Genomic DNA, 24782 nt, shown 5'->3' on the forward strand with positions numbered 1-24782 from the left:
GCTTTATCCCCTATTACAGCATGCACGCTAGCTAAAGTCTTTAAAAGTAATATCATTTTAAGAAAAACAAACAATTTTCTTGTGTTTAATCAGTGAACAACATAAAATCTTTAATATCTATTTGAACAACACACAATGGAGTAGAGAAACACATCATCTGATAACCAGGATATGAAGCAATTACTGTATAACGGATAATGTTAAAGTAATTACATCACCTGAATCTTAACTAACACTTACTGAACTGAAGCTCACTCAAGACAGTCCTTGGACTTTGCGAGCTTTCTTGTTTGCAAAGTCATGTATGACATCATCAAAACTTATCTGTCGCAAAATGTCATGCTCACTGCTCATCAGTGTGAGGTGGTTGAGGCGTTCTTGTGCCATTGATGTGCGTAGCCTGTTCTTGATTAGCTTTAGCTTGCTAAAGGATCGCTCTCCAGAGCAATTGCTCACCATAAGAACAAGGTAGAGTCTAAGAACAGTCTCTACATTAGGAAAAGTGTCCTGGACCCCTTTCTCTATAATCAACTTGTGCAAGAAGTGTTCATGAGATATTTGGTCTGCCTTGTCGTTTACAAATATCCTGGCAAATTCACTGAATTGGACAAGCTCTATGCCAAGGGTCATGTCCAGGTCTTCACTGTATGTGTTCACAAGCTTTGCAGCAGCTTGTTCAATCTCAACAGCTGTCATGGCATCTAGACTGCGCAGGAAACTGAACAGGGAGCATATTCTCGTATATGCGGCCAATCGTTGTTTCATGGAAACCACAAATTGGTCAATGACAGGCAGGAAATTTTCAACTCGGAATTTCTTGCAGGAGATAGTTGTGCCTCTTTTCCTCGACCATAATCTAGTGGATTCAGTCGTACACTTGGTGGGCGATTGCGTGTCTGCCTGTAAGTTGTTGTCCCTGATTTCTCTGCTCCTTTGGCTTCATATTCACTAAACAAATCACGCTTGTCTTCAATGAACTTGCGGAGATATTATCAGATGTATTCATTTACTGAACAAAAGTTACTTTTTGCTTTCAACTGAAAAGTGTCTTAATAGGATACAATGAATGCATATTATAACAGTAAGTTTGAATAATGGTACGTCGTATACAACAACACATTTTTAGTGGCTCTTTTGTCGTTTTTCTCATTAATGAGGATGTTCAAACGAGGTTCTTTTTATGAAAGTGCCAGGCGCATGTCGTCCAAAAACAAAAGAAAAAAATAGTTTCTTACAGTATGTTCATCTGTGATAAGAACACAACGTTGCAGTTATACGAACTACGTCAATACGATACCCAAGAACTGATGTGGACAACACTAACCTGCTGCAATGAAAGCCAGAACACAAGTGATTGTGTGAACTTCTGAAGCCAAGGATCAGAGCCAGGTCCAGTACAGAAAATGAACGAGAACCGTACGAGATATCAATAATGAAACCATAGAAAACGTAAGAAAATTGGTTATAGCACTAACTTTTAAAAAGTACTTCAGACAATTATAGAAAGAGAAAAATTAGGGAAATCTATGTTTTACTTTCTCATGGCAAGTATACAGTACCAATGCACTGGCTAGCGATACATGCGATAAAGAACAAAAAATCATTCACGGACACACAAAACAAACAAAACAAAACAAACCTAACCTAACCTTGAACAAAAGCCTTAATGTAAGCTTGTTCAAGGTTAAGTTAGGTTAGGTTTGTTTTGTTTTGATTTGATTTGTTTTGTTTTGTTTTGATTTTTGTTTTGATTAATTTTTTTTTTTATTAATGATGGAGTTTTACTCTCTCCAAACATCCAAACTTTTTTTTTGGTGGGGGCCCCCTTGATGTGGGGGCCCCTGTGCACGTGCACCTTGTGCACAGTCCTGGATGCGGGCCTGACTTTTGTGATAGTTGTGAATGATAAATTTCAGTAAAAAACTCTCTCCTCCATCTCTTTCTCTTCTTTTTCCTATTCCCTGCTTTCTACAGTCAAATCACCCTTCAGCTAGAATTTAGTAGCTTTATTATCATTATTATAATTTATTACTATTCATCACTACTGGAAAAATAATTAGTCTCTCTCTCTCTCTCTCTCTCTCTCTCTCTCTCTCTCTCTCTCTCTCTCTCTCACTCTTTCATTGATTTTCTTCCTATTACTATAGTCAAAATCAATATTACAGCTGAATTAACGACCACTAATACTTACCATGATTGGAAAAAAAAATAATTAAACAAATTAAATGGCTAAGAACAGTAATCTCCCTTTGTGAGAGTGTGTGCATCTGTAAAAATCTGACCACAGCTCGAAAGGACCTATGTAGCTCACAGCTGGCAACTGAGGCTCTCAGGATTTATAAAGGCACTGATAAACTCTTGTGTGGCTCCCTTTCATGATGGTACGTCAAGAAACACGCTGTGAGAAGTGTGGCAACAAGATTAACATCAAAACCGCCCATACCTGTGTGAAATGCCCAGGTTGTGAACAATTTATCAACATATTCTATCAGCGTTATCACAGACAGTCCTGTTTACAAGGTGACTTATCATAAACACTGAAGGGTACCTCTTCTCGTTAAACTGTTTCACAGTATCATTGTATGTGACCTTCATGGATTTGAAAAAAAAGCATGTGTCAGGGGGGGATAGACAAGGATTGTGGGGAGTATTAGGAAATACATGGAGTAGATGGGAAGTTGCTGTAGGTCGTGAAGAGTAGGTATGAGGGTGCTAAAGCTGCAATGCATGTGGATAGTGAACTGAGAGAAATTTTTTCTATTTGAAAGTTGGACTGGAACAAGGATGTGTCATGTCTCCATAATTGTTCAGTCCTTATATGGATGGGGTAATAAAGAGATACAAGGTAGGGCAGTGGATGTTGGAGCAGCCCTAGTGAGCGAGGGCAGTGTTTGGAAACTCCCTGTACTGTTGTTTGAAGTTGATACTGTGTTATTAAATGAAGACAAAAAGGAGCTGCCAGACTTGCTGGATGAGTTTGGGAGAGTGGAAAAGGAATGGGAGGGGAGATCAAGGATGAAATGGGGGATGGAGTGAAGAGGTATATATATGAGGGGGGGTAGGGGGGAGCTGGGCTCAGGGTGACATGGAGGCGATTTGTTTGTGCCCACCCCTTATGGGAGTAAGGCATCTTGCAATAGATAGATGGATATAAATTATCAGGAACAAAACTTAAAGCAAAAAAAAAAACACCACTGTTCACAGGCGGAGTAGGGGGGACTTTAAAGCAGTTAAGACGACCCCCATCTCCCTGGAAAGACAACAACTGATGATGATGATGATGATGATGATGATGGTGCCACTGCCTCTACAAGTAGGGGCGACGAACATACGCCTTCATCATCTATACTATCAAGCTTAAGGTCATATTTAAATGGCCTTTTAAAGGAGGTCAGATTTACCCCTCCAGGAGAGTACTCTCAAGACCCTCTAGTGTTCTTAACAGATTTGGCTACATTTTTCAGTCGCCACAATCAAAATGTAATGAGGCAGATGCAAGCACCATCTGTTGGTATATATTTAGTGCTGGCAGTTGTTTTAAGAAGGAAACCTGTTTTAAAGGGGAAGATACAACCAGAACTCACTATATTCACACTCACGAGTTTTCGTTACTCTCAACTTTATAGGACAAACACTGGAGGAGCTGAATCAGTACATATTAAATCATATAGAAATTGTACTGTCGAACACAGAGGAGAGTAGCTTTATTTTAGACTACATCAAATATTTAGAAATAAATATAATAAAAAATTTTGTTCCTCAGTCTACAGGTACATATGTAGAATTCCCCACTGGAGTAAGAGGAAGGAAGCAGATATTTAATCCTCGACCTATAACAGGAATAGATAAAGATGCTTGTATAATACAGTGTTTGGGTGCTCATATTTTCTATTCATAATAAATGGAAGGATATGCAGCGTTGAGTGGATTCATGGGAGAACTGTAGTACTTTAATAAAGTTTCCTCGAGGGAAATAGATTTCTTGGTACTCTCTTGATCAGTTAGAAACTCAAAATCAAATAAGTATTAATATTTATAGCTTGAATGATTAACATCCCTACGAGTTGGCTATAGCCAGAATAGGGAGCAAGAAGTATGAGGACAAAGTAAATTTACTTTTATTAGACAACAACACTGTTGTCTGATAAAAGATTTAAAGAAATTTCTTCAGGCTTTTCTACATAAACGTCAACCTATGAGTCCCTTCTTCTGTGAAGTGTGCTTTTCGGAATTTACTGGGAAGGAGAAGAAGGTTTCACATTCTCAGTACTGCTGCTCTCGACAGAAAGAAGTAATTCCTGACGCGGGTTCCACCATTAAATTTAAAAATTGGTGGAAAACAGTGTCCCCTGATTCTGTGTGCTTCTGTGATTTTGAAGTCCAACTGAAGGATGGGGGTGGTAAGGATCATATTGTCAACACACATCACGCTATAGCATATGACTCTATCATTGTGGATAGAGATGATAATTTAGTAGATTTTTATACACACTGTATGTTGGGCCCGACGCAGCCACACATGTCATTGATAAAGTAACCCTCTCTTATGAGCGGTTACAAATTCACCACAAATTTCCCATCCATATGACAGACGAGGATGAGGAAAGCTCTCAAAGGCAAATAAAGTGTCAGTTATGTGAGTCAGCATTTGTTACGGTTGCGATAAACACAGACACCATCTACATTATAGGCAATTTAACAATTATGTTGGGGATCTGTGTAAAAAATTTAATATGCAGATAACTGTTAACTCTAATAGACTAATCACCATAGCTCATAATTCGTCCTATGATTTGGGGTTAGTCATCAAGGAAATGAAACAAGACCTTCCCATTAACCTGCTTTGCAAACAGTCACTTAAGTTTTTTAAGGTTGATATTGGCAAGCTGAGATTCACCGATAGTTATGGGTTTATGAGTGGGAGTCTTGCTGATTTGGCAAATTCACTAAGGAAATACTTGGACAAATGGATGAATCCTTAAAAGAAATACTAATTTCTGGGAAGCAAGTATTTTAATTTGAATATCTTTCTGAGACTGATAAGCATGAAGATCATAGTTTACCACTCATTGATGCATTTTACAGTTCATTAAAAGGAAGCTGCATTACAGAGGAAGAGTATGATCATGCATCAAAAGTATGGGCAACAGCGGGTTGCTCTAGCTTGAAGAACTATCTCGTGCTTTACCTTAAAGTAGACTGTGGCCTACTAGCTGATACGTTCACAAACTGGCGTAGAACTTTGCAGCAACAATACCATTTATATATAGTTAATTATGTCTCCCTCCCTTCTTTCAGCTTTGATAGCTGGCTGAAATCTTGGGTAGTGTTGGAAAATTATATCGGGCTGCCCCCAAAATAAACACTCGAGTGACTAAAACAGATGTGAAGAGATTTTTAAAAGGTTCTAGAGTTTATACTTTGCATAAACTACAAAGAAAAAGATTCCCACGACGAAACATTGTAGCAGCAGGACCCCGCATTATTCTGACATGTGACCTGGCTGATTTGAGGCACTTACAGGGGGAAAATAACCATGTTCAGTATTTACTGGTATGTGTAGATGTCTTCTCACGTTACATGTTTGTCCATCCCATTCAGTGAAAAACTGGAGCTACTGTAACTAACACTCTTCAAATCATTTTAAGTAAACCAAAAGCACAGGGTTAGGACGGGCTTCCACCATCTGCCCGTGTTCACTCTTCTTATTAAGGTGGACGAATCTACACACACACGCAGGGTTACTCAAGACTTTTCACAGACAGGGGGACAAAATTTTATAACAAAACTCAGGAAACTTACTTTAAGAGGAAGAATATTACTCTGTATAGTGTTTACTCGAGACACAGGCTAGTCTCTGTGAGCGTGCCATAAGAACTCTGAAGCACAAAATTTATCGGTATTTAACCGTATACAACACTTTAAACTACCCACCCATTCTAAGTACGCTGGTAAGCACGTACAATCTCACCCCTCATCGAGGCTGGAAGGGCAAGACGCCTAATGAAATTCACAAGCTAACAGACCCCAGAGACTGGCGAAAGCAGTTTACAATAATGTATGAAAAGCCTATCAAACGTAAAAAAACATTTAGTTCAGACTTGGCTGTAGGGGACTTAGTACGAATAGTAACTTCGTCCAGGAATAAGAGCTTTGCAAAAGGATTTACTAAACAGAATACGGAAGAGATATTTCGCATTACTAAAATACTCAGGAGTAAGTCAGGAATTTATGCCTATTAGCTGGAAGCCTGGGGTGGAGAAGCAATCAAGGGAATATTCTACAGAGAAGAAATAATCCCTACTTTAGCCCCAGAAACCTACCCCATTGAAATAATAAAGAGGCGGAAAAAAAAGACGGGTCTTTGCAGTATTATATTCACTGGAAATCATATCCAAATCGCTTTAACGAGTGGATAGATGCCTCAGAGATGCAGAAAACCACTGATCGCCCGCCATTGTGAATTTATTCAGTTTCTGAAAGAAACCAAACCAAAGCTGAGGAGGAAATTAATTTCCAGGTGTTGCAAACCAGAATTAGACTGCTTATCAGAGATATTTGCGAATTTCTTGAAGAAATACTTAACAAGAGATACAAAGGTAATAAGAAAGCTTCTTCCACATCAGTCTGTAATTCGAAAGATTCCTTTGAAACAAACACCTTTAAAGAGAAAAAGGCAGATCCTTACCTCTACTACTGGGGGGTCAATTCTAAGCATCATGCTATCCATTGCCACTACCATATTAGGGAGTCTTCTTAAATAATGACAGTCAGAGAATTCTGTCTAGTACCAGGTCTCAAGCGGAAACCATTCTTTATGCATCTACCATTCAAAGATCCCAGGAAACTGCTTATCCTAAATCTTCTCATGTAATTGCCCCCATTCAGCCTTCAAATACAGAACATCGTCACTCACTCGAGGACACAATCAAAATACTACTCAAAGCAGAACTCCATCACTATGCTTTTGGAATCTTATCATATTTACGACAACACCCTTTAGTACACCGGGATGATATGGGCTATCTGATGTCTCCAATTCGCAACATTAATATTATAGATGTAATTCAGTACTGGGTAACTCGAAACAACACGTTTGATTCAGGTAAAATAACTGACTTACGAACTTTGGTGAAACTTGTAGATTTACCAGAGGCTTATAGCAAGAATCCAAAGGCAAAGAAAAAACTATACGGGGGTGGGGTCACATCTCATCATAATAAAAAATAAAGGAAAGCTTTAAGAGGTGGGACCCATATTAAGTCTTTCATTACAGCCTGCAGACACAGTCTGCCTTGAGATGTCGAGCAGAATGGATGTCTGTGGGAGAGGCTTGCAAGTCCATGATCGATTAAGGGAAGTTCGTGTGACCCACGCTCTCGCTAGACATACAGTAGGGCCACGATTATCAACTCCCTTTTTGAGACATAACAGACTAGTTGGCAATCTAACAGAGGATTACTATAAACAAGATATAGATTTAGATGTTTCCACTCTAAGTCTGAATGATAAGGATATAGACACTCAACTTCAGTATTATCAACAACAATACCATCGTTATAGAGAGGTGGCTCTGCAATTTTTGTCTGTCAAGTCTTTACTGGATGATCTTCGAGCCATACGACAAGATTTGTAATTTAACTACCTAGAAAAAGAAAAGGGGGAATTCCCACCCAGTTACGACCTTGAAAGAGGTGAGTGAGTGAGTTTGTTGGTTACCACTCCCCATAAAAGGAAGGCTCCAGGAGTTCAGCCACCACACTTCGCTCTTAACACTCGCTCACACTTAAGAGGCTCGGGATGGAGGCTGAGGGTACATTCCTTCAAACAGTGCACGGGGAAATAACTGACGATCAGTATGACGTCAGAGATAATGCTATTTGTCTTATTGTTAATGCAGCGGCAGTACGAAATTACGGCCTTTGTGTGGCAATAGAGAGTTGGCCTGCAGTCCTAAAGGACCTGGGTTCAAATCCCGCTGGGGCAGGGAACAGTTTAACGATATGAATTTCATAAATATCAGACTTTACTGATCTACCAGAAGACCCGCCGACATGTCGTAAAAATACCTCCGCTAATACCAGTACACCAGTCCTGTATGAGACAGCCCTAGCATGTATTCAATATGGACGGTGGGTGTTAGCGCCGAAGTGGTGACATGTAGAGGTGTGCGGTACGTAGGAGGACTACTGGGCCTTGAAAGCAGGCTGTGAAGCCTATGCCGAGAGTCGGTCACATAAAAAAAAAAAAAAAAAAAATTCTGAGAAGTACCCTTATGCTAATTTATATTCCGCTCTAAAATCCCTTTATAATCTTAATAGAGCCCAAGTCAAATCACGCAATAAAGTTGGGTCTGTTAGAATTTTCAAAGGAAGTAACAGACCCTATATAATTACTTTAGTTGCCCATTGGGGTCCTGGCTCTGAACTAGAGACCAGCAAGTCTGCACAAGAGTTAACCCCTTAAGACCGCAATTGTTTCAGGCAGGGTACCTCCCACAACCGCAATTCGGTGGTGTTTTGGCGGCTTTCACCAAGGGCAAATTGACTGTGTTCTGGCTAAAGAGGAAGAATTTACACACCTGACAACGCAATCCTTACCCCCATAGACTAATGGTTACCGCACAATCGCGCGTCAAAGTTCAAAAAAAGTTTATGATACCCCTCGAAAACAATCGAAAACATGAAAATTTTGGTAATTACCTATTATTCTTATTGAAACAGGTAATTTCAAAATGTTTTGTCACACCAACCATGAAAACAGGTGTATGTAGGTGTGGGGAGATTACTGGACTGTGGGGAGATAAAGTAGGCTGTGGAGAGTAGGCCTATAGGTAAGGGGGTTGGAAATAATCAGGTTTTCGCATGAAGAGAAAGCACTTCATTGTGTTCTGTAACATATACCATGAAAACAGGTCTGTATGTAGGTGTGGGGAGATAACTAGTGTGGGGAGTAGGCCTACAAGGCCTTGGTGGTACCTGGGGAGAAAAATTTTGGCAACAACCAAATCCTCTTGTGGAAACCCTCCATTTCAATGGAATTTGTCATACCAGCCATAAAAACAGGTGTGTATGCAGGTGTGGAGAGATAAAACAGGTGTGGGGAGTAGCCCTACAAAGCCTTAAAGTCATTCCAAAACTAACACAGACGCATATAAATGTTTATAACCATCAAGGACATCAAAATAAAGTTGAATAATGCTATAAATGCATGCATAAGAAAGAAAAAAAAAACAATAATTTGTTTCCGATTTCTCTTTTTACTGTCCCAACTTCTCGTTACACATTTATCACACCATTACAATTATCACATTATCATTACACTTCATCACACTTATCATTACAGTTTCGGCAACAACCAAATTCTCTTGTGGAAACTCTCCATTTCATTGGAATTTATCACACCAGCCATGAAAACAGGTGTGTTTGTATGTGTGGGGAGATGAAACAGGTGCGGGGAGTAGCCCTACAAGGCCTCATAGTCTTTCGAAAACTAACACAGACGGACACTACTCAGAGGTGCTAATCTGGGCAGGTAGGGAGAATGAAAAAAAAAAATAATAAGATGCGTCGTATGTAGTACAACATACAGCATTCTCCAACTACGTACGTACAGAAACTGGTAGGTACGAAGTGAGAAATGAACAGAGTTAGGTGTAAAAATCTGGGAAGAAATAGAAATAATATGTATCAGGTACGCACATCAGGCCTGACACTCGGGGGCCTGTTGCGGGTTGGAAGGGTAGTGAGGGACAAGGAGGGAGAGATGGGATGAGGTTGGGGGGGGGACGAGGCTAGCAGGGAGGGAGGAGGGACAAGAGAGGGGTGGGAAGGGACGCAGGTTGTTGTGGGAGGCGAGATGCAGTTGCGTGGAGGGGTGGAAGAGTGATGGGGGACAAGGAGGGCGTGAGGGAGTGGAGTAGAGGGTGGCATGGAGGCGGCCGAGAGGGGGGTACCCCCCCACCGCCTAGGTTGGTCCGATACCCCCTCACACTACATCAGGGGCGAATTCTCATTGGCCTGAAGCCATGTACAGTCGTGGCCATAAATAATCACCTATCCTCCTGTACCCCGTTCCTCAGACTGGCTGTTTATGCGCGGCAAGTCACACTGGAGTAAGAGGGGCTGAGAGGGAGGTGCCAGAGAGAGAAGGGAAGGTGGGTGGGGGGACGAACGATGGTGCTGGGGTGGAGCTAGGGAGAGGAGGAAGGGTAGGTAGGGGAGGGAGAATGAAATGCGAAGTTATGGCCACATACTTTGTCTATTTTCTTTCATTCAGGGCATCATATAAAGGAGTTACTGTTCGGTTGATAAAGCTGCATTACACCTTGTATAGCAGCGTCAGATAACAAGCTTTAGATAGGTGGTGATATCAAGGACTGGCTCGTGAGAGAAATACAGTATACTGACGTGACAGATCAAATATTAGTGCAGAGCCATCGAGACTGTGTGGACCCTGCTTGCCAATGTGTGGAAGCCAGAGAACGACAGGACACAGGCCCGCCTCCTCCAGCACACTAAGGAAGAGTGGGAGCTGTTAAGACGAAATCAGCAAATCATCAACAACCTTGTTTCCTCGGTTTCGCGAAGCCTGCATGAGGATTTTAAAGGCATGAGGCCACTGGACTACTTACTAAGGCATTCCTGGTTGCTTTGGCTTGACCAGTGTTGGTAAACATTGACATAGCTTTATTTGGGGAGTTTGGGTAGGATTTTGTTTCATTTTCCCTCTAACAGATTATAAGAGATACCGTTACCATATCCACCCATGAGCACAGACATCAAAAATACTTCCCTTTTCTGCACAGTTATTTCAAATTGCCTTTTCATATACAGATGTCATTAATTAATTATTGAACTGACATGATGGTGACTGTATAGACAATGTATACTGTAAAGGTGATCATATCTACTGTGGACACAGCCATATCAAAGGATGCATATAATACTTAGTTCCAAAAATTAATTACATGTAAGGGTAGAGGACGTTTCTTACACATACATTACGGAAGTAAAAGCCACCCAGATTCCATTCTGCTTCTGAAGTCAAAATATAAGTATAAACACAAATATCTGGCTCCGCATTGATGTTTGATCTGCCACGTCAGTATATTCCTCATGAGCCAGTCCTTGATATCACCACCTATTTAAAGCTTGTTATCTGACTCCGCTATATAAGGTGTAATGCAGCTTTAATTGCCTAATAGTAACTCCTTTATATCATGCCCTTAATGTAAAAAAATAAACAAATTATGTGGCCACAACCTCCCATTTCATTCTCCCTCCCCTACCTACCCTCCATCCCCTCCCTCACTCCACCTCGGCACCATCACTCGTCCTCCCACCCACCTTCCCTTCTCCCTCTGGCCCTTCGCTCTCAGCCTCTCTTACTCCAGTGTGACTTGCCGCGCATAAAGGAGCCAGTAAGAGCCACGGGATACAGGAGGATAGGTGATTATTTATGGCCACGACTGTACCTGAGGATGTCGAGGAGCCTCTCCCGTGGCATATACTTAAAGAACATCGGGGTTGTTGAAATGTCATCTATGAGCCATTAATCATGAATATTATGCTTTTTGATGTGAGGCATCAAGATGGTCAATCCTAGCCAAACATACATCTTACTAACATTCGTCACTGTCCATTCTTTCATTTTTGCACTCTCTCTTATGTGTGAAGTTTCACTCCAATTGCAGCAGAATTCCTTGAATGCATTTATTTCTCTCACAATGAATTCCCTGACTGCTGTCGTGAAAAAAGCAATGAAAAAATCAACAGCAGTAAATGATGGATCAAGGGAATTCTAGCTACACACGTGCGTTTGTGTCATCAAACACAGGTGCAGCTTCATTCTGAAGTTTGTACTACACCCATTGTTTAAAGCGCTAGTCTCGGCCCCTCCTTCCCCGGCGACAGGTTACAGCTTCGAACCTCCCACGAGCATCCAGAATTTGATTAGTATCGAAGCAGTGTCATTCGCTCACCAAATGTTAAATGATATGAAAATGTTATTTTCATACTCTTAGCTATCATTCGATCTTACTGCTGATTTAATTATGAAAGTAAGTTTGTATTCGCCTGCCTCAGAAAATATAATACAATAATAAATAGCAGAAAAAGCACGTAGCCTACCAGAATGAGAAGGTCGGCTATGAATCAATGTAATTAAGCGAGCTAGTGGGTTATCATATGTCTTACTCCCTAGACACAGGCAGTATTTCAGCGAACCATCTTAGCTTAGTATCTATGAACAGTTCTACAGCTTCAAGGAAAATCCAAGCAGCCAAAAATAATTTGTATGCAGTCAAGATCTTCAAACATTTAAGAAACATCTGAACAGCTAAAACTCATATTCATACTCAAAACTAGATGAAGACGATTGGTGGAGTCTAAGGAATAATGGAAATCACATGTTTTAACATGAAGTAGCTTACATGATATTTCCCCTACATAACCGTCGGTCTCTCTCTCTCTCTCTCTCTCTCTCTCGGGTGTGGAAGGGGGGGGGGGTCAGCCGAGGTATTTTGGCTATCCTCTGTTCATAGGCTTCATGTGCCCCACTAAGTCGACGTGAATCGGCGAGACGGCGAATTCGTGCTTAGAGGTCAAATTATCGCACTACGTGATTATGGCTTTTCCATCAGGGTAATAGCGCATCAGCTTTGCCTCAATACAAAAGCTGTAATGAAGTGGATAAAGAGATGGGAGGTGCATGGCAACCTTCAGGACCAACTTCGATCATAAGTCTTTTGTATTACAGTAGAGTTATACTAATAATGAATAATTGTGAACAATAGCTCCCCATTATATTCCAGTGCTAATAGAAACTGAAAGTAGCTTTCGCTCCCTATGGAAGATTTCGGTGAAAATAGCTACGGTATATACAGTAGCGTAGGAAGGGGGCAGAGGGTGGGAGTGGGTTTGCAACCTTCTCGAGCATGAGTTTTTGGGAGGGTGGCAAATTACATCCTGAGTATATAATAAACGTTCCCATTTTATTTTTTGACGTAGTGTGGGTGACTAATGGAAAGAATCTGCAACGGGTGTAAAAATAGTTAAAATTATTATGCATTATTTCCATGGCCAGGTACCCCTGCACTACATCCACATTACAAGTGGCTGCCAGAGCCAGTGGGCGGCGTCACGCACGGTGGCCGATGTTCACTTCTCTTCTTTTGTTACTTTTTTCACGTCCACACACCTCACACCTGAATAGTCATTATGCCTAGTAAATTCATGACTTACATGCAATACATAATGGTCCGTGATACTTTCCCAGCCAATGTTTGCTGGACTTTGTTTTGGTGTTTCACAAAATATCAGATATCGGTTCAGTGATGCATTGCCCACACTGGGTGTGAGGGTGGGGATATGGAGGTGTGGGTGTGGGTGTGTGGATGTGCGTGTGGGAGTATGGGAGTGTGTGTGTGTGTGTGTGTGTGTGTGTGTGTGTGTGTGTGTGTAATCTCTTGAAACTCTCTGTATGGCACAAGGGCGAAAATTATAGATTAAGGGCATTGGAAATGGGACTTCTCTTGGAATGTGTGTGGAGTGAGTAAAGTGGGTTGAATAAGGAATATTATGAATTGAGAAATTGTTGGTGTGAGGAAGCTTGTTGATAATATACAAATATATAGTTGGCATTGTCATTAACAGAGAATGGATCTTGATAAGGTGGTGAAAAAGTAAATTCGAGTTTGAAAGCGGGCGGAGGTTAGGATGTTGTAATTGTTGTTATTGCAACTCCAGATTCATCTTGTTGCGATCCCAGTGGAAATCGGAAGCTTCTACCGGTCGCATGCATAAGTCTTTAGTTGAGGTTATACTGAAAGACCGTGTTGCAATAGTAATGTGCATGTGATGAATGAATGTGCTGTGGCGAGGAGGGCTGCCTTGCAGTGTGGGCAAAGCAACTTGTTTGTGACTTGTATTTTGTGTCGGTATCGTACCAGGGAACGGTGGTGACCACATCTCAGTCTGACTACTCTCATGATTTTTTTTACTGAGGCGAAGACGCACTTGACAGGTTGGTGATGACTGGCTGAATGCGACATGTCCGAATAACATTGTTGTATTTCAAATAATTACCAAGTAACGTGTCATTACCTGGTAATTATTTGAAATATAAGGATGAAATTCACACATGTTGCATTCAGCCAGTCATCACCAATCTGTCAAGTGCATTTTCGCCTCAATTAAAAAAAAAATACTGAGTATATGTGTTCTCGCGCCTCTCTGGGTAGGGAACTTTCTGAGGCGTGAATGTCTAGTGGTGGTTCACGAACGACGTTGTTTGGCTGAAGGGATTAAAGGGCTATAGTGCCTAACAGCTAGGTGTTTATGCACTGTATGTGTCTGTGATTTACAGTGTTGGGCGATCTATGATCTATATTGTTCGATGGAGAGGGGCTAAGTTGTCAAGATGCTCTATGTTGTGTTGGACAATTGTTCGTTTGTTTATTTTTTGATGGAGGTGATGCAGCATGAAATTGCAAGGGTGGGATGGGCATTGAGCTGACTTAATTCACTGTGTGTCTCTGGTATTCATATGATCTTTGACAATATTTTTGCTTCTTGATGAAAGTGATCTATACTTACGATTTTGATGCATAGTGTACTTATTCTTTAAGGCTTTGTTTTGTGATGATGAAGCTTATCCATGTCAGATTCATGTCAGACCAAAGTATGCATATTACACACACTTTCCAGGTTTAATACATAGTGCGCTGATTTATAATCTTTCTTCTTAACTCTGCTGACTCCCTTTGGCCTCTCTCTCTCTCTCTCTCTCTCTCCACACACACACACACACACACACACACACACACACACACACACACACACACACACACACACACACACACACACACACACCACTGTTCCTCTGAATTCTCTGCTTGCATCTCTCCCCCATTATGACGGAAAAGAGGGACCAGCCTTGCCACACCCTCTCACCCGCTGTGTAATGCAACAGTTAACTGGTAATCTGCCTTTCTTGTTTACGACTGGTTATTTGTTGAAATGTCTTAGCATGTCTTTTTCCAATGCAGTGCCACATTATTTCAAACACAGTGTGTCCAGGCATCTCAGTGGAATGGATATTTGTGAGTTTACGTTTCTTTGGAAGGAACTGACAGGGTTTTGACTTAGCTATGACGGTCACATACAAATCAGTCCTAATTATTCAAAGAACGAAACTTCAATTCCCATCTCCTTATGTAGCTGTTGTTGTTGTTGTTGTTGTTGTTGAGTAACCCTGGTCTGTCTGGACGAGCTGAGCCATGAACCGCAGGCAAGCAATCGTCTCTGCAGGGTTGTTCCATGCAGTGATGGGGTGAAACTAGGATATCTTGCCTTTAGCAGCATTTAGCTTTGCTACACCACTAGCTTTATAGGCAGCAGTTTGTTTAGTACAACTGTTGCCCTTGTAACAATATTTACATATCAAATAATTTATTTTAACACTAGTATACATAATGTTGTTTGCAAACTCAACTTCCGGCGTTGATTTTTTTTAGTGCCATATTTAGTAATAGCAAATACTTTCTTGACAGAAAGGACGGGAGCCCCTCGAAGAACCACCCAGGCTGAATATGCTGCTATAGTCGCGCCAGCAGAGGCAACACCTCTTACGAACGCGGTGGCGGTAAGGGACAGTATTCATTTAGAAGTGTCTGCACTGACTGTCAGGCGAAGGCTGCATAGCCCTGGCATACACCTTAGAAATCCAGCAATGAAGGAACTTAGCACAACAGCACAGAGCGGGGAGGTTAGTTTTTGCTCAACGCTGTTCCCAGGAAAACCTAGACTTTTGGTCACGTGTCATCTTCACGGATGAGAAGTGTTTCTCCTCCACCTCACATGGCAGGGTTCACTGCTGGAGGGGAAACAACACCAAGTATATGATATTACCATTTTTATTACTGATAAAATTCCCTACTCTTATTGCCCCCCTCCAGCCTCTGTCTTTGTTGCAGTCATCTTTTTTCTGTCCACCTCTATTACAATAGTTAACCGATATTCAGACCTTCATGTATGGAACAGGTCAATTATAAAACTGTCTTCCGCAGTCTGCAAACCTCTCCGTCCTTCAACTCCAGTCTTTTAAAGACAGTATGGTCCGACACCTAAGAGAATCAGGATTTCATATTTTGGTCTTATCCTGTTCGGATTGCCCAAGAAAAAGACATGATTCCTTCTAGTCTTTGCCTTTGTTTTCTTTGCACAAAGACATTAGCACCAAAAAAAGTTTGATGAATCAATTCTAAATAATATAAGGTCAGGCAGGGGGACATGTTATCAACTAGTATTGTCAAATGGCTGTAATAAAAAATAAAAAAAAGTAAATATATATATATTCCACATGCAGATATGAGAGGGTCAACATTTGTGAGGAGACACGATCGGGTCACGTTACCAGTAACATCTGGGGGATACCTGACTCTACATGCCCTGGGTGACATGTTCAGCACGAGGGGCGTTTTACTGCAGACCAATACGTCCATATCCTGGAGAATGTTTCCTGTCATCATTACGGGCAAAGAGTTTCCTGTTCCCAGATGGACCTGTTATTTTCATGCATGACCGGTGCCGCATCCACACCGCACGTGTAGTACAGCAGTGGTTTCAGAGACAGGACACACTTCAGCTCTTAGACTGGCCTGGCAAGGGGGCCAGTGTAAATGTAACAGAACATGTAGGGCTGAAATGGTTAATACCCGGCAGCTAGGAGACGAGAGGACAAGAAATGGACTGCTCAACCACGTAATCGCCCAGTGGGAACTTTGCCGACGCAAACACGACTTCATCCGTGGCCTTGTAAGCTCCTTGCCTAACAGGTTGCAAGCAGTGATTGAGCAAGAGGGGAGCTGTACCCGATACTGATGTGAAAAGCCAACAGTTACCATTATATTTAGGATGTAGGCATTATTACAAATAATGATATTTTATATATAATCTACAGTGGTATGAAATTTTGCCTTCTTTTCCTTATAAATATCTTATAGCCCTCTCATATATATATATATATATATATATATATATATATATATATATATATATATATATATATATATATATATATACACACGAGAAAGGATAATTTTACGGATGTTTGAAAACATCCGTATAATTATCCATATTATTTTATTATCAACCGCCTGCTAGAAGCAAGATCACTCACTCGTAATAACTACGGTATATTGTGTTCCATGGCCTTTCCACACAAATAGGACGGATGAAGTAGACTACTTCAATGTATTTTCCTCCATATGCGATTTGTTTAGGAGTCGGCGGTGATGGTGGTGGATGTTGGCGCGTAGCGATGGTGATGGTGGGTGGTGGCAGCGACTGTTTTGGTGGGTGGTGGCGGCGGTGTTGGTGCTGGGGTGGTTGTCGGTGGTTGCGGTGGGTGGCAGGTGGTGGCGTGGTCGGTGGTTGCGGTGGGTGGCAGGTGGTGGCATCGGTTGTCGTGGTGGCTGTTGTTGTTCGTGTGTGTGTGTGTGTGTATGTGTGTGGTGTTTCAGTGAGAGACTATTAAACTCATAAATCATTTAATGCATCATATCAGACATTATATTCATTTCCCTCTATTTGTGTAATTGAAATTGTTATTTGTATACATGTTTTCATCACAGCTGCAGAATGTTCAGGTATTGCCTTCATTAAGGTATAGAAACATGCTTGTACCTAGTATTTAATACATGTTCTTTTTATTATTATTTCTGTAACTGTAAGATCATAAATCTCATTTATGCTGTGCTAGTTCTTAAGAATATTTGTACATGTTGTAAGTAGAATATTTGTATATGTTGTAGGTGAAGTTTGCTGGAGGCTTACGTGGGATATTTGAATGGCGTATCGTCTGTACTCATTTTCTATTAAATCAGATTTGATGCACTCATAGCAAAGTCATAATGTTGTCGATTAACATGCTTATAGAAGAAATAATATCATATAGAGGGGGAAAGCCGTTAAAAATTTTAGTTAGCTAATACCCGAGGACATGACGTAATAGTTGGGTAATGTATTCCTCCGCCGAGAGGATGCTAGCGACCGCTGTTGATTCAATTTACGACTCTTCGTGTGGGATAATTAGAATAACTAAATTTTCCCTGTCAGATTGAGAGTAAAGAAAATTAATATCTGTATCCGTTCAGAATCAGAAGTTTAGAGTTGTGACCCTCATGGGGTAAAGTAAAAAGTACCCTACACGTCATTCACGTCGCTTAGTTTCCCGCATTTTGAAAAGTAACAGAGGGGAGACTCACTTTCAGTTTTGCCCTCGCACTATGTACAGATGCTGTGAAAACGCCACCTCAAAAACTCGCCTCTAACCGCCATATTGTAACTGCCCTAGCAAAGTTCGTTAGGATTTAAATTGTACACTCATCATTTACACAAAACTCAGTGATTAGTTCTTTTGATTATGTAATTGTTTAGTAAATTTATCTTGTGAAAGGAGAATAGTCGTGATTTTTTTTTTTCTGTTGGTATATAGTGTATCACGTGAACTCAGAGAGCACCCTAAGTCCCCAAGGCAAACTCCCTCGCCTGATGTGCTCGGAGAAAGCCTATATGCCCACGAGTGTACTGAATATGGGGAAATGTTTATGTTAAGTTTCACTGATGTTGGGGAGGAGTGAGACCTAATGAGTAATAACATTTGTTGGCTAACTGAGGTATATGACCCTGTATAAAATTCGTTGTGGAGAAAATTCTGTGTACTGTGAATAAATAAAAATGTTAAATGATTGAAAAATCTAGAGTTCTATCAAAAGGTAAAGTTTCATTTAGAGGAAAAATCAGTTTAAGTTGTCATTTATTAATAAGTTGAATAGTATAATGTAATGTGATTTAAAGAAAGGAGAGAGATTAGTAAATTCAGCATTTTGAGAAGTTTATTGAGTTTCACTCATTCCATTCTTATATCTCTCAAATCCTGTATAACATCTCATATCCCACGTGCCTTGGTGGGAATTGTTTTCGACCCCTGTGCTGAATCGGTTTTGGGAGTATTTTAAAGTTCTGTTATTGCAGTCACGCTACCCAAAGTTTGCTATTGTTACGCTACCTAAAAATTCTTTTATTGTTACGCTACTCACGATCAAGCTACCAACTTTCTTTCCTATTAGTAATGATTTAGAACGGCCAATTATCCTTGTGTGTGATATTAGATAGAGAGAATTAAATTAATTTTGAATAATCTCAGATCCCAACCGATTCCACAGTTAGTCCAACAATATCAGGATAAGGGTCGAACGAACCCTAGAGATATATTGTGGTGCTCGTTGTAAGTCAGACTCAAACAACAACATCCAATAAAAGGGATCGGGCATCACATGAATACTAATGTGTGGACCGTGTATGAGTCAAGTAGATTTTGATGATGTTCAGCTCAGATGTTATTCAAATTCACCCCTTTCCATTATCATTTCTTCGTTTGATTTCGTTCAGTTGATTTTCGTTTTGTTGTTTGCTTTAAACACACACACAAAAAAAAAAGTCAAGTAAACAAGTTGCAACTCACGAGTAGCGCCAAGCCTGTGTCAGTGGTGACAATGGTACCAGACATTAGCAGGCAAAATTGGTCACACATAATGTCTCCTAAGATCATTATTTCTGCTTTTCTGTTTAAAAGGCAAACATTATGCTTTCTTGGATACCCAGTCAAATGAATAACTATAAAAATACCTAACTTAAAATTCCTTTTGAAATAATTTTTTTTTCTGGTGAATTAGGAAAAAGTTATTTCACATGGTCATGTTAATTTTCCGTGATGATTAATAATATATATATATATATATATATATATATATATATATATATATATATATATATATATATATATATAAAATTTCATTATTCTATGTATTAATATTTCCACAAAACTGCAATATTAGAGTTGCCTCTATTTACACCCCAGCCACCTGCTGGCCTGGGGAGCAAACTTTGTATTTAACATCGTAGTAGTATAACAAATCGCATAGGCGGCTTGGCAGCTCCTCTTCCTTTGCGATAATTTTGAATATTATCCCCTAACATTGTTTTATGATATACTATTTTAACAGGAGCCCCAGCTTTCATAAATAATATAGAAGAGAAGACTGAGGTGCACATGTGCTGAATAATTGCAAAAGAAATGTTAAGATATTTCAAAAGACTCATAAAATACATGCCCAAGTGTTCTTGATCGCTCGTTTCATTCTCCTTTAAACAATAGAGGGGCATTACCACCAGCAGCAGGTTTAAATATCCGGCAAGGCTCGTTTTCGGATAGGTTCAGACTCAACACATAAGTTCCTCAAATATTACACTATGTGTACTTCATTCTCGTGTCATTTCGGTTATTTTCTTTTCAGATGCTTTTCACCAGGTAAGAAACTATACTAAGCCTCTCTCAGCATAATATCCACCAAGATGCAGTGAGAAATAAAGGTGTCAGGCAGAAAGGGAGAACCGACGAGACTACCAGCCAATGCGTCACTGCGAGAGGCAGGGATAGAGGAGCTCAAGGAAGAAGACGTGGAGACTGATGGCTGCTCCTCCCACCACCACCACCAGCGTCCCCTGTGATGAAGGATATGAATAAGTCTCTTGCTTCTCAAATGATGGGTCACAGTGCAGAGGAAGGACAGAAGGAATTTTCATGGGTTGTAGAGACATATAACAGACCTATTGCTTTTAATGTGTCTTATTTACTACACCGAAATTATGATTAAGAGGATTTCACTAATAAACAAAGATAGAATTTATACTGGTTACCTACTCTGCGTGCAAAATGTTATTACAGCTGTCATCTCAAAATCAAAAGGAACGCTTCCTAAAATTTTCTCCCCCTCCATATAAATAAATAAATAAATAAAAATAGATAAATAAATAAACAAATATAGATCCCCATACACCCCATTAACACCTGTCCTTGCAGTTTCCCTCACCATTCCAGGCATTTTCAATCACATATCTAATTTATCCATCAACCCTGTTTTCGGATTTCGCCTCCAACCTGCCAGCTCTCCTGCCTACATGCTACAGTTGCTCAGTGTTAGTTACCCAGATGTTTAGTGACCCAGCTGTTTAGTGACCCAGATATTTGGTGAACCAGATGTTTAGTTATCCAGATGTTTTGTAACCCAGATGTTTAGTGACCCAGATGTTTAGTTATGACCCAGATGTTTAGTGACCCAGATGTTTTGTAACCTAGATGTTTAGTGACACAGATATGTAGTTACCCAGATGCTGGTGATGCTGAGTGTAGTGCGAACAGTAGTTTTCTTTGGAGGGTTTAAACAAGCGGTGTAGTTGGGTGTGTATGTTCTAACCCACAGGTCATTAAGGCCAGCTTCCTGTACCTGCATTATTCTGTTGATAGAAACTTGATTTATAATATTAACCAGTCGTAATATAATTTTAATCACTCAACTACTTTATTAATCACTTATACTGTAATATTAATCGCACTATAATATTGCTCTCACTGTAATATTAATCACACTGTAACAATCACTCACTCTGTATTATAAATCACACTCTATAATATTAATCACTCATTATATTACTCACACTATATTATTTATCACTCACACTATAATAATCACACTATATTACTCAATATTCACACTATAATAATAGTCATTCATGCTCTAATAATAATCACTCACACAATAATATTCATCACTCAAAAATATGTCTTAACCTCACTGCTAAAAAGTATGTTGCCCATACTGAAAAAAAATATAATTCTTCATATTTCTCTCCAGGCAGGTCAACTCACAAGGCACAATACATAATGCAGATCCAGTCAAATGAATCAATGAAGCTCTCTCTGCCTCATTTAGCTGTCCGCACACCGTACTGTAAAATTAAGCATGCAATATTTATTATTTTTAAATCACTTCCACGACTTTACTCATTATCCAGTGTCATATTTCAGCACCTGTATGATCTACATCAGAGGGGGGTATCATGAGGACGGCTTGTCTGTGCAAGCTCCCTGCGCCAACTTGTCTCACGCCACACTCTCCTGTCATCCTCACCCTGCAACAGCCTTTCCCACCTGACCAGTCCAGGACAAGGGAGGGCACGACTGACTCGTTGTGACACGCCCAGCTGCACTCGCACAGCATGTCACTTAAACTTGAGACAAAGGCATCAACACTTAATTTTGAAAGCGGTATCATGCTGGGCCAGGATGCGAAAAAATTTGTCTGTATTGCTTTCCACCAACCTAATGGATTTTCTAAGAGTTGGTCTGATCAACGACTACACATTACTGTACAGCGTGCTCTCCCAGCATCGTGGTCCTCAGGACAAGTTGCTTTACATCAGGTGAAATATAAAGATCAACAGATAATGAGGGCGTGAGCTGACGGTAGCTGGGGTCCTTGTGAACAGTAAAATTACCCAAATGATCATGAAGACTGGCAGGTGCTACACAGGAATCTATCTCTGGCACTGTTATATCTCTTTTTCTTATATATGAAATTGCCATTATATTGCCTTGATAGGGGTTTTATACTATTAACTACAATCGAACCACAGTAGTATTTGTAAAATGACCCTAGATTATAATATGGATTGTTATTATGGGCACTAGTTTTATCAGGTGTTCATGTGTATAACAGGGAATTGACTAGCACTAGTTGAAGAGGGATGTACCCCCAAGGTGGGTGGAAAGCTAATGATAGGGAGAGAACGTTTAATCAGCCCTCAAGACTAACTTCTGACCATCCCCTTTTGCTGAACATTTTCAGTGTATCAGTAACACAGAGTAAGCCAACAGACTCTCCTACACAGTTTCCTCCACTTATCAGCATCAAACCACATGCATACTTCGTTTTCTAAATTTAAAGAAAAAAATGACATTTCAACAAGCAGCCTCGGAGTCCCCGTTGGAGGGGGGAGAGGGGATAAAAAAAAAAATCCGCCCCTCGCCCGGTGACGGCTAAGATGGATGCTTGCAACCACTGTCTGACTCACCTCTACATTTCTGTAACATTCACTTCATTTCTTCTAAACTTCTCTCTGTTGAAGTCCACCTGTCTTCCTTTAAACCTCACCTTCTCTTCATTATTAAGATCGAGCTGTCTGAGGCGACTGATACCAAGCCCTTCTCCGTATCCTCCTACTTTCTCTGAGGTAAAACCTAGATAGCCATAGTCAGGGATTCCATGTTCCTGTCCATAGGCTAGTGGTGAGCCCTCTCCTCTCTTAGGAGGTAGGGGTGAATTTTGCATCCCTTTCCTGTAAAAAAATACAACCTCCTGTGAAATAAAAAGAGGAAGAGGGATAGAGGTCAGTGCATCTTGCCTGACCCTGACCCAGTTTTGCTGGGGGGGGGGGTCTTTCCTTGGGCGCTGGCCTGGCAGGGCTTTTGGGGCACTGTCATGCTGGCGCCCATCATGATGGTTGCTGAGTAAAGCCTACAGGACCCCAGCAACTGAATAATGTGGAGGGGGAACCCCCAACCCCAGACCCAGCTTTTTATTTGCGTCATGGTGCTGTAGAGGACGCGTGAACATGATGCTCCAAAACGGGTTTAACCTTCAGAAGGCGCTGCTGGTGGGAGCTTGGAATGTTCTAAGCCTTTTTTTTTTTTTTTTTTTTATTACAAAAGATGGGGGCAACTGGGGGTTGGCATCACTGAACTCTCTGAAGTGAGGCGACCAGGGCATGGTGAGATCAGTAGCGATGGTTACACATATTACTGGTCTGGCTGTGATGATGGTGCCCATCTTAGGGGTGTCGCTGTGGCAGTTGCTGCTTTTTTTTTTTGGTCTTGTGTTGACAGCATATAATGCTGGTGAGACTGAAGCATTTCTTGGACTTCACCTCTCTTACTGCAGTGTACACTCCAGCTACCGGTAAGATGAGTGAACTTGAAGAGAAAGAGTTATTCTACAGAAAACTTGACAATGTTGCAGAACAATGCTCCTGATGGGATACACTCCTGGTCTTGGGCAACTTTAATGTGGTCTTCAGAAACTGTGTAGATCTCCATGGCTCTGGAACCAGGAATTTCAGTGTCTCTTATCTTCTGGATTTTGGTAATTCCTGTAAGTTAGATATTACTGAATCCTGGTTCTAGCTGCCAAATCTTCACTGCTGGACTTGGTTTGTTAGTACTTGCTGGAGGATCCTTCAAAACTGAAGGATTTTCAGGTGTGCAGAGCTCTTTGCTGCTGTCACAGTCTTGTTGCTACTTTACGGCTACAAATCAAAACAGAGATTCTCAAGATGCCACCTGAAAAAGTTCCATTTTGAGAAACTCAGGGATGAGGAGTGTTCATATGAGTATGCATTGACAGTCTCAAATTGGTTTGAAGTTCTCCGTACTGTTGAGGATCCTGTTGAATGATGAGATACATTTAAGTGCACTACCCTGGCAGCAGCCGATGAGTGTTTTGGAGACCGCCAGATATCAAGGAGAGGATTCTTCTCACAGGGGAAGCTGACCACAATTGAGGAGAGCCGTGCTGCCAGACTGGCTGGGGATCAGGAACAGCACAGACTTTGGTCTCGACACGTACAAGTTTCGCTGAGAAGGGACAAGGAGAGCTATGTCGGGGAAATCGCTGAGGAGGTGGAAGGCCATTTTCAAGCAAATGACCCTCAACCCACCTACCGAGCCCTGGAGAATCTCCACTCCAGACCCACCTCACAGGTTAACTGTACTTAGACAATAAATGGACGGCTTGTGTCGGGGGCAGGTGAGTGTAGAGCTCCTTGGGCCTAGTACTTTGAGCAGCTGTATATGGCCGAACCTCCCAGTGGAGAGTTTCCATC

At 40.9% G+C, this 24782-nt stretch overlaps 1 pseudogene; it reads right to left on the reverse strand.

Annotated features, from left to right (window-relative positions):
* Positions 1-255: 255 nt before the first annotated feature.
* LOC145395188 (uncharacterized) lies at positions 256-23997 on the reverse strand (annotated as a pseudogene).
* Between the last annotated feature and the right edge of the window lie 785 nt (positions 23998-24782).

The sequence above is a fragment of the Coenobita brevimanus genome, chromosome 30 (genome assembly GCF_032717465.1).
Source record: "Coenobita brevimanus isolate Jiangsu-jjx chromosome 30, ASM3271746v2, whole genome shotgun sequence".
NCBI lineage: Eukaryota > Metazoa > Arthropoda > Malacostraca > Decapoda > Coenobitidae > Coenobita > Coenobita brevimanus.